We start from the raw sequence: 11,434 nt of genomic DNA on the forward strand, positions 1-11,434 counted from the left end.
ATTAAGAAATTTTTCATTTGCTTATTTGCTATTATATCATTTTTGTGTAGCATCTGTTAGTTTTTATAGTTCTCTTGTTTCTATGTTGTACATTATATTTATATATTCTCGCTCTTATTCATAATAAATAGTATATATAATTGTGTAATTAAAAATAAACATTAAAGTATAAATATATTTACACATTTCTGTAGTTTATCATTATATAATTATTGCTTTCTGAATAAAAAGAAATTTATCCACAGTTTGGATAAAAAGAAATGCTTTCATGTAGTTTACTAAGACATTTTCTGTGCTTTATATTTGAAGCCTATGCTTTCACTTTTACACATTGTTCCATAATATATTTTGGACTCCTTTAATTTTGAACTCATTCACGCTTTTATTGTGAGGAAGGACTTGAGGTTTGTTTTCTTCACATTTATCTCGTAGTTCTGCAAACTTTGTTAAATAAAATTATCTTTCCCCTTTGAATAACTGCAGTATCTTTGATATTATATTATTCATATAAGCATGGATCTATTTGTGAACTCTATTCCATTCCATTACTCTAATTGTTTATCCATATACTAATAACACATTCTCTTGATGACTATAGCTTTAAGTTATTGCATGGTGTTAGGAAGTGTGAGTACTCCAACTTTTTTTTCAGCTTTCTGTCATTTGTTTTTGCTCTCTTGATGTACATTTTTAAATCAGTGTGTCAATTTATATAAAAATATCTTTTGTGATTATGGTGAGGATTTCTAGAATGATTAATTTGGAAAAACCAAAACCTTTTACACACTAAAATTCACTGAACTTTCAAGCCATGATTATTGTATTAGTTTGTTCTGGCATTGCTATAGAGAAATACAGAAGATTCAACAATTTATGAAGAAAAGAGGTTTAATTGCCCCACTGTTCTGCAGGCTATACAGGAAGGATGATGCTGGCATCTACTTAGCTTCTGGGAAGACTCAGGAAACGTACAATCATGGCAGAAAGCAAAGGGGGACAGGCACGTCACATGGCCAGAAGAGCAAGAGAGTGAAAGGGGAAGGTGCTACACACTTTTAAATGACCAGATCTCATGAGAACTCACTCACTCAGTATTATGAGAACAATATCAAGAGGGATGATGCTGAACCACTCATGAGAAATCCACGCCATGATCCAATCACCTCCCACCAGGCCTCACCTCTAACATTGGAGATTACATCATATCAGATTTGGGCAGGGACACACATCAAAACCATCAATTATTGTATGCGACTCCATTTATTTAGAACTTTCCTACATCTCCCAACACTTTTGCTAGTTTCCTATTTAGAGAGATCTTGCATGTAATTTGTTAAAATCATGTATACATATTTTATTTTTATTAATATTTTACATGGATTTGATTTTTATCATTAATTGCTCATTGGAAATATATAGAAATAAGTTAATGGGTTGACTTATTTTTTCTATGATGTGGCTAAAATTACTAGTTTATTCCAGCAGCTGATTTTTACAGTCACTAGAAGTTTATGTATAGGTAATGGAGTTGTTTAAAAATTTAGAATTGTATTTTTCATTTCTTAACTGTGTATGTTTTACTTATTTATTTGATTTGTCTCACTGGTTAATTCCTCCCATACAGTAGAGAGAACAATAGTGAAAGAGGACACTTTGTCTTCTTCTGGATCTTAAACGAATAATTTATTAGTTCAAACTTCAGTGTGATATTTCCGTAGATGCCTTCTATTTGCTTAAGGATGCTTCTTTGTATTCTATTGGGGCAAGATATTTTTACTATAATTCTATCTTGAAAATGCCAAATGTTTTTTCTGCCTCAGAGGAAGTTTATATATTTTTTTCATTTTACTCAGTTAATGTGGTGAGTTTGAAAATTCAAATACTTGAAAAATCACGTTCCCATCAAACACTGCTTCTTACTGTGCCTTTCTAAGAGGACTACCCTCAACTTGGGCATTTAGAGGATACTTCCTTTCCTATAGCTCAGGGTTTTTTTGTATTTTTTTATGTTTAAATTTTAGTGATATTTCTTTTATGTGTTTTTAAAATATTTTATGGGCTACTGCATTGACCCATTTGTTTCAACTTTATAGCTCTAGTTAAATATAAAAATTAATAAAATGTCAACACTCAAGTATTACATATATCCCTTGATCTGGTGATTTAGGACTATGAGAAAAATGCTCAATTTCCCTCGATAGAAGGAAGTATGAACTTTTTTATTTATTTATTACTGTAGTCTCACAGCCTAAAAATCAGTAGGTCTCCATTGATCAGCAAGCAAATGATCATGATTGTTTTTCTGAATTTTTGACAATTTCAGAATAGGCAAGAAAGCTAAGTTTTAAAAATAAAATGCCAACATCAAGAATTTAAAATCAAATTCGTCACAATGAATCCCAATAGGAAATAGTTCTTCATTTTATGATTACTCAGAGATTTTGCTCGTTGTAGTGGTCTTCCTTCTGGCTCATAATTTTTTGCTACTCTGCAGCAGAAATAATAAGAAATATTTTCCCAGTCCACAGCGGTGAAGGAGAAGAAAACTATAAATCAAAAGTAGCATATTCTGTGGATCATTTATTGAAATAAACACAGTGAGTACAAGATGGGTAATCTATTTGCATAATCAAAGACACCCTTCATCTGTGTCTATTTTTTTCTTTTCTTTTCTTTTTTTTTTTTTTTGAGACAGAGTCTCACTCTGTTACCCAGGTTGGAGTGCAGTGGCATGATCTTGTCTCACTGCAGACTCTGCCTCTCGGGTTCCAGCAATCTTCCTGCCACAGCTTCCTGAGTAGCTGGGATTACAAGGTATGGGCCACCATGCCCGGCTAATTTTTGTATTTTTATTAGAGATGGGGTTTCGCTATGTTGGCCAGACTGGTCTTGAACTCCTGGCCTCAAGTGATCTGCCCGCCTCAGCCTACCAAAGTGCTGGGTTACAGGCATGAGCGACTTGCCTGGCTATGTCTATTTTTAACATAGTTATAGTGAACTATAATTATTTTTACATAAAAACTATTCTTACAAATGTTATATGTATTTTAAAAGCATACAAACTTACGGGTTTTTTTATTTAATAAAAACAAGTGGCAGATTGATAATGCAGAATATATTATTTATAAAAAATCATTTGTTGTCATACAAACATATATTTTATTTGAAAATTATACTTTTGAATAGCTTTTTGGAAAGTTAAAGTATTCTCATTTATTGCATACATTTGTCACCAAAATTATACGAAAGAGTGTTTGATTCAAAATGTGTGTGTGTGTGTGTGTGTTCCTATATAGGACCTGGATAACACATATATATTAAATAAATAAATACATGTATATATATATCATGCACACACATTTAAATATAATGTAAATGTGTGTGTGTGTGTGTATGTGTATGCAGATGCCCCTCTGGAAACAAATTTAAAAACAATCCCCTCTTTTGAGTGTATAAAGAAGTTCCTTTCTTAAGGAATGGATAACAGGGGTTGGTACTTTGGCTGAATTCCTCTTCCTCTTACTTGCATTAGACTTGGCACTGTTGCATAGAACACAATTTTCCAAAATGTAATGTCTGTGTTATGCCTACAAATGTACCATACATAACAATTTGTCATTTTCTGTAATTACATACTGACCTATTTAACATTTATCTAACCACTTATATATCTTAATCAAAATAAATCAACCCATGTAAATTGTTTATTTCTATTGTCTTTCTCAGTATAATGCACAAGATACCTTTCTATCTCTATATGTATTTGTCATTTTCATGTCTGTCCCTACATGAATTGACTCTATTTTTCTATTACATAGATATGTGATGTTAGGACAATATATGTTAACTAAAAATGGATGATGCAACCTTTTAAAATTATGACCATCGCAGTGAAAATTATGTCTCTAAAACCCAATGACCACAGGGACATTCCAGTTTTTAGAAAAATATCAGGGGCTTAGGTATTTTCAGATTAAATTTTGAAAAATAGAGTATCTTTCCATTGATTTATGTGGGCAAATTTCCCATTTGTTCACATTAAATCTTAATGGCATATTGCCTAAATCTTCCTCAGAAAAGCTTAGCCAAATTGCCCAGGATGTTTCCTTTCTCCCATATTACCATCACTGTATACCATCATATTTCTAATAATTTTAATTTTGGAACATGAAAATGGTATTTCAATTTAAATGCGTATGTTTTTCTATTTGCAAAGAGATTAAACATCTCTTCAAGTTTTTAAACTATATGCAGCCCTTCTTTTCTGCTATACCTGTTCATTTCCTCAAGCTATTTTTCCATCAGACAGTTTCATGTTTTCTCATTGATTTGAAGCTTCTATTAAAGTATTGTATACACATGGGTAAATGCACATAAGTTTAAAGCTTAGTGAGTTTTAAAAAACTATGATCATCCAGAATAAGAAAATGTAATAGTCACACACCTGATTTCCACCCATCCCTCCTAACATAACACTATTCTAACTTTTACCAGTAAGGAATCAAATAGTGTGTGTAGTGTTTTGAACCACATTTTTTTGCTTAATATTATATTTGTGAGACTAATTGATTATATGACCTGCAAATGAAACTATTTATATTTATTTCTCTAATATTTTATTAGGTGATCATATTACAACTTATTTGTTTACTGTACTCTTTATAAGTATTTTAGTCCACTTTTGGGCCACAGTTTGGGGTTATTTTGGTGTTATTCTGAAAAGTGTTTTCATGAGTACACTTTTTTTTAGCTATATATATGCATGCATTTCTGGAGAAACCATCTTTACAAGTAGAATTTTGGAGCCTAATACATATCTTTATCCAAATTATTTGAACTAAGTTATGCCAATAACATCAATTTGAGTGTTCTAATTAGTCAACATTCTCATCAATACTTTGCATTTTCTCTTCAACTTAGAATTCTAAAATATTCCTTTCAAATTCAGGATTCTGAATGACAAGTACTTACATCTCATTGTGGTTTGAATTATTTTTTCAGGTAACCAATATAAATAACAACCTTTTAATAAGTTCATTGGTTACTTGAATATTTTATTTTTGAAGTGTCTAAAATATTTTCTTTCTAATCCAGTCCAGTTATTTTTCTGTGGTTTGCTTCTTGTTGTCTTATTGAGTTCATTGCCTTTTTAATATTCTTTTCCAGTTAACATTTCCCCCTCATTGATCTGAAATGTTTTCATTATATACCACCTTTCCATATCTGTCAATGTCTTGATTTTCTATATGATCTTCATCTATCTGTATTTATAACTCATTTTAATCATAGAAGCTTTAAGAATTGCTTAATATTTTGTATTGACTCCAAATTCCATTGATTTTATAGGATATTTCTAGCTATTCTTGCTTCTTTATTCCTCCAAGTAAATTTGTCTATTTTTCTAAATCTGGAAAAAGAAATTCTAGAAAATGTCGTTTTGTTATGACACAGAAGATATAAGTTTATTTAAAGAACTGGCACATTTATGATTTTAAGGCTTTTTCAAGAGCATGGAATTTCTTTCCCCGTGCTCAAGTCCAAATTTGTGCCATTCAGAAGTGTTTTCTAGTTTTTTTTATATATAGGTGTTAAACATTTCTGGTTAAGTTTATGCCCTCACATTTTATTTTAGTTTGGTTAATGACGTTTTACATGTGTGAGTTCCTCAATTATTTCTTTTAAATGTTCTGATTCAATAGGAACACTCTCCTTAGTATCCTTAACAGAAATTATTCTTGTTTATAGAATTGCTAAATAAGTAAAGAAATTTTAAGTTAAATCATGGCAAGGAGTTATAATTATACTAAGCTTTTTTGTTCCTAGAGATTTTGGCTCACTCATATGGTAATCTATATGAAAATTTTTCTGTGATATCTAATATTAGAAAGATCCTCAATGATAGAATAGTGTTTCTTCCTAGCTGATTCATACATCTTTCTCTGCCAACATTTTGTTTGTTGAAGTGTTCACCAACATATGACTCATTGCTTACTAAATCCCTATTGAGCAGCCAAAGCCCTGGTGACTAATTATGTCATTAATTTGGGAAAGTCAGAGACAATAAGACTGTCAGTTGAAACTTTGTAGGAGGTAAAAAAGTCACTGCTGTCAGCTGCAAAGATCCTTAAAACGGTCTTCAGTAAAGTCAAATTTTGTGACAATAATTATTGCATCAAAGTTGGGGAAATACCTCTTAGATCAAATAAGATACATTGAAAAGCCAAAAATTATTTTTATCTCACTTTGTATTCTCATAAGGTCTATCCACTGCTACTTGGATATGAGACTTAACAAATGGAAAAGAAGACAGGGGTACTGTCACACTGTATTTTCCTATGGCCTAATGACCACAATGGTTGATGAACTGCAGTAAAGTTTCTATAATATTTTCCATCTATTCATTTGCTCAATCACCTTGTAATGGTTATGTTGGTTAATTCCAGTCTTTCATGTGTAAGCAACAAAATGAGACTTAATTTGAAATATCCAGTATTTTTCTATTCTTACAAATAATTTTCAGGATCAATGCATTGAGGATTAGGAATGGCAATGTGTATTACTACTTTGATACCAACTATATCCAATCTAATGTTGGAATTTGTTTGACAAAGTGTTGTGTATTTGAAAACAGGCAGCACTGAATAAAAAGAATATGGGCAAAAGAAAAATGGAAGTGTTTTGAATGGAAGTCTAAAATATTTATTGATCAATGCTGAACTGAGTAAGCAGGAGATGCCTGTACATAAATGACATTATCCTGATCTAGTAACAGGGAGAAGCAGAATATCTGAAAGCTGTTTATTAATTGGATAATAATAAGATTAGAAACATGCAAATCAAGATTAATAGTATTCACTTCTAATTGGGTTTAGGTAGACTTTGACTATTTTGCTTCTGATGTTCTTATATTTTTAATTTTCTATAATGATCATATAACATATAATATTTTCATAATATTAAACATTTTAGAATTAAACTCCATTAGAGTGTATCTTTCCTAAAATAATATAAACATCCAATCTTGTCCTTAACAATTCTGTTCTCAAACATTAGCCTATTCCCTCAAGCCAATGTTGCTTTCGACCCATATTGTCCATCATTTCAATTTATCTCAAAGTTTCTTATTGCAACAATTAAATGCTTTGAATGATACCCAAGGCATAGTTCTATTTCAATAAAATTTCAAAGTTAATAGTTACATCAAATTTTGTTGGTGCTCATTGAATTTGGTTATTAAAACCATAAGTAGTATGTTTTATGCTGACTGAGGGAGATAAAAGTAGTAATGTTTAATATTCAAACTGTGATGACTGAAAAAAAAATGAGGCCTGTAAAATCTTATTTAATGTCAAATTTTAATTAAACAGGCTTAGCAGACCAAAATTAAAATCTCAATTATTTTTAAATTATTAATGACAGACAACTAGATTGAGTGAACACTGGCATCTCTTTTCAAATAACTTAGTTTAGTGGATGAGTTAAACATAAACTAGTTATTATAATGCAGTGAAGTATGTGAAAAATTTAATTTGAACCCCACTTAGCTTAAAATCCTGACATTCTAGGATGCAAGTCCTGCAAACTTTCCATATGTAATCAACAATTTTCTAAACATGCATGCTGTATCTCTCCTGTGTGACTTTGCATACATCATTCCCACATTCTAGATTATCCCAACCCACCTTAAGTGACTGCTTTTGCATAATCTCCCTTAAAATTCTAACTCAAGCACTGCATCTTTTGAGTCCTTCCCTAACATCTTAACATCTTCCTTCTTTCATTCATCATTAACTATAGTTAGTTATTATAGCACCTGTTAGCACTGTAAAATTATGTGTGTTACACAAGTACAACATGCAGACTAAGGTCGTGTATTACCTAGCCTCATACCAGCGTCACCTAGAACAGCAAAAATGTATGCAGATTAATCACAATATATTTGGATGTACAAAATATATTGAGAGCAAAATATGATGGAAATTTAGGTGATGCTCTTTGAGCATTGCTTCCATTTTCCAATAATGTAACCAGGAATCACTGTTCATGTAATTAAGAACAATAAGTCTATGTGAATCAAAATATACATATACATGCAAATGTTAAACCGCAGTAGGAAGAGGCCCATTCTCTTGCTTGCTGATATATATATATATATATATACACACACACACACACACATATATATATGTTGTGTGTATATGTATATACACACAACAATCTATAGGCTTGCCTTTTAAAATAGTATAAGCAACAAATTTTAAGAGAAACAATAATGAGTGTGTAAAACATTAGATATGTGTATGTACCTTTGCTATTATTTGTGGAAATGGGGCTATAAAATAAGCTCCTTTATTTTCTTTTGTAAAACATTTCTTTAATATGAAGTAATGCAATACGTATTTATGTTCTAAGTGTTTTAATTTCCTTGGATATAAAATAATATCTTGTTCCTTTGATTCTCTTACATATAAGTGTATTTACTCAGATATTACTCCAAATACACCAGATATATTCAAAGTTGAAAAAATATATACTTTGGAATGTATTATCACCTTATTTCACATTAAGAAATCAAAATCTCTGGCATCCAAGTGCATTCCAGCCTGAAAAAAATTATGCAATTGTGAATTTAACAGAAAGCAAATTGCTCACATATGGAGTCAACGTGAAGCTATACCAATATTTATTAAAAGTTTATATATTACTTTTGATCCCTGGAGAGAAATACAAAATTCAAATAATTATTCTATTTTTATATCCCAATTTGTAATTATGAAACTCTAGCATTTTAATTTTTCTCTTTCAAGTTTACCTGAAGCTTCACAAAATTCTGTGAGGAATCTATTATAACAGGTATTTTGCTTATTTCCACACAAACAGAAGGAAATGTGTATTTTCTATGCCCTGAAGAATTTACTCTTTTCTGTAAATGACATATGGTAGTTAATTCTTTTTGGTAATAAAATATTCCTGTTTTTATGCCGAACAGCCTTTTCATTTAAATTCAGGGCAACATATCAAAGCTTTGCCGTAATAATACAGAGTAATCAACTAAAGTAATATAGAATTTAAATAACAAAGAGTTTAAACAATTTAATATGTCTTCTATTAATTTCAAACTGAAATTTTACAGAAATTTGGAATATGCTGCCAGAGTACACACACACACACACACACACCTCACACACTCACATCACACACTCACACCCAGCTAAAGGAAATTACCACAGCTATAATGATTTCATTAAATATCTGAAATTAAAGTTTCTTTTGGACTTTCAGCTGAAGCTCATAGTAAATAAAAGTAATATGATCATTGTTACATACTGTGAATCAACAGCACACAGAAACCTTAGACTTTCTATATTTACACAGCTTAATTATCCGAACTGAAACCTGAGGCCATCTGTGTCAACATGATTTCACAATTCATTCCAGAAAATTATTTTTCAGGAAAGTAAGGCTGCAAACCAATAAATAACTTATTGTTTACTTCAGGAAATTTCTGCAAATCAATTTATGTCAGTAAGCAACTCTCCTCTGGGCCAACAGATTGCTCACCTGGACAGGTAGCAGCTTGTGTCAATAACAGTTTACTTATGAAGACTTCTGTCATGGCCCTTAACTCACAGTGTCCCCCAATCCTAAACTCTATGTCCTGAACATTACCTATTCTTATCAGTCATTGGTCTTGAAAGGCCCCGGGCAACCATTTGAGCCCAGACTTCAATACTCTATCAATACCACCTTATCATCTACTTTTCTAACATAACCCCTCAAGGTGGTGACCCCACTTACAGTCGTATTTTATTGAATTTAGCTTTCCCTAATCAACATGCTAGTCTATTGGATGCAGTGTCAGAGGCAACAATCACAGAGGTTCTGAAAGCATCAGCCCATGGTTTTCTAAACATCATGGTTCAAGACCCTTAACACGAAACAGAAAGTTTCCCCGAGGCGCCGTAAACAACCCGTTTGGGCGCTTCCCTGATAATTATAGTGAAATCTGGCATCTAATTTTTTTTGGTGGACTCTCAAATTTTATATTTATGTTTTGATTCCTAGAAATAAAAAAATGTTTTTATAAGGAATTCTTTGATCGTTTACGTTTTATTCTTGATAGAAACCTACTTTATAACTTCGAACATTATTGATGTTCTTCCTGTATTTCTGAGAGGTGACAGCTTGCTGGCATCCCTCGCTGGCTCTCGGCGCCTCCTCGGCCTCAGCCCACTCTGGCCGCGCTTGAGGAGCCCTTCAGCCCGCAGCTGCACCGTGGGAGCCCCTCTCTGTGCTGGCTGAGGCCTGAGCGGGCTCCCTCTGCTGGCGGGGAGGTGTGGAGGGAGCGGCGCGGGCCGGAACCTGGGCTGCCTGCGGTGCTCGCAGGTCCAGCGCGACTTCCGGGTGGGCGCGGGCTCAGCGCGACTTCCGGGTGGGCGCGGGCTCAGCGCGACTTCCGGGTGGGCGCGGGCTCGGCGCGCCCCGCACTCTGAGCGGTCGGCTGGCGCCGCCGGCCCTGGGCAGTGAGAGGCTTACCACCCGGGCCAGCAGCTGCGGAGGGTGCACTGGGTCCTCCAACAGTGATGGCCCGCCGGCGCCGCGCTCGAATTTTCGCTGGGCCTCAGCCACCTCCCCGCGGGGCAAGGGGGCAGGGCTCGGGACCTGCAGCCTGCCATGCTGGAGCCCTCACCCTGCTCCCCGCCCCCGTCCCCTGCTCCCCGCCCCCCAACCGCGGGCTCCCGCGCGCCACCCCGAGGGGACGGGCGCCACCTGCTACGCGGCACCCGTCAACCGCCCAACGGCTGAGGAGTGCGGCAGCGCGCCAGAGACTGGCGGGCAGCTCCGCCCGCGGCCGAGATGCACTAGGCAAAGCCAGCTGGGCTCCTGAGTCCGGTGGGTACTTGGAGAACTTACTACGTCTAGCTGGAGGATTGTAAATGCACCAATCAGCATGCTGTGTCTAGCTCAAGGTATGTGAACGCACTAATCAGTGCTCTGTGTCTAGCTAATCTGGTGGGGACTTGGAGAACTTTTGTGTCTAGCTAAAGGATTGTAAACAGACCAAGCAGTTCTCTGTAAAATGAACCCATCAGCTCTCTATGAAATGGACCAATCATCAGGATGTGGGTGGGGTGAGATAAGGGAAGAAAAGCGGCTGCTAGAGCCAGCAACAGCAACGTGCTAGGGTCCCTTTCCACAGTGTGGAGGCTTTGTTCTTTTGCTCTTTGCAATCTTGCTGCTGCTCACTGTTTGGCTCTGCGCAGAGCTGTAACACTCACCAAGAAGGTCTGCAGCTTCACCCAAAGATATTCCAAAGATACAGAAAACTATATAGAGACATTTTGTATAGTTCTAATAGCGCATAATCCACAGGTCCCTGATCTATAATATGGGTTTTTTATAAAATTGGTTTTTTGTATGCTATGAGGAATTT

The 11,434-nt window shown here is 34.6% G+C and overlaps 1 protein-coding gene across 21 annotated transcripts in view; it reads right to left on the minus strand.

Annotated features, from left to right (window-relative positions):
* BDP1 (B double prime 1, subunit of RNA polymerase III transcription initiation factor IIIB) overlaps positions 1–10,713 on the minus strand; it is a 302,743-nt gene extending 292,030 nt beyond the window's left edge. For 19 of the 21 annotated variants that reach the window (XR_008548224.2, XR_008548220.2, XR_008548219.2 and 16 more), the window contains exon 1: positions 10,132–10,713. The gene's annotated coding sequence lies outside the window, so the exon portion shown is untranslated. The remainder of the gene's footprint in view (positions 1–10,131) is intronic. The other 2 variants (XM_063810380.1, XM_054685051.2) reach the window with 2 other exon arrangements.
* Between the last annotated feature and the right edge of the window lie 721 nt (positions 10,714–11,434).

The sequence above is a fragment of the Pan troglodytes genome, chromosome 4 (genome assembly GCF_028858775.2).
Source record: "Pan troglodytes isolate AG18354 chromosome 4, NHGRI_mPanTro3-v2.0_pri, whole genome shotgun sequence".
Classification (NCBI taxonomy): domain Eukaryota; kingdom Metazoa; phylum Chordata; class Mammalia; order Primates; family Hominidae; genus Pan; species Pan troglodytes.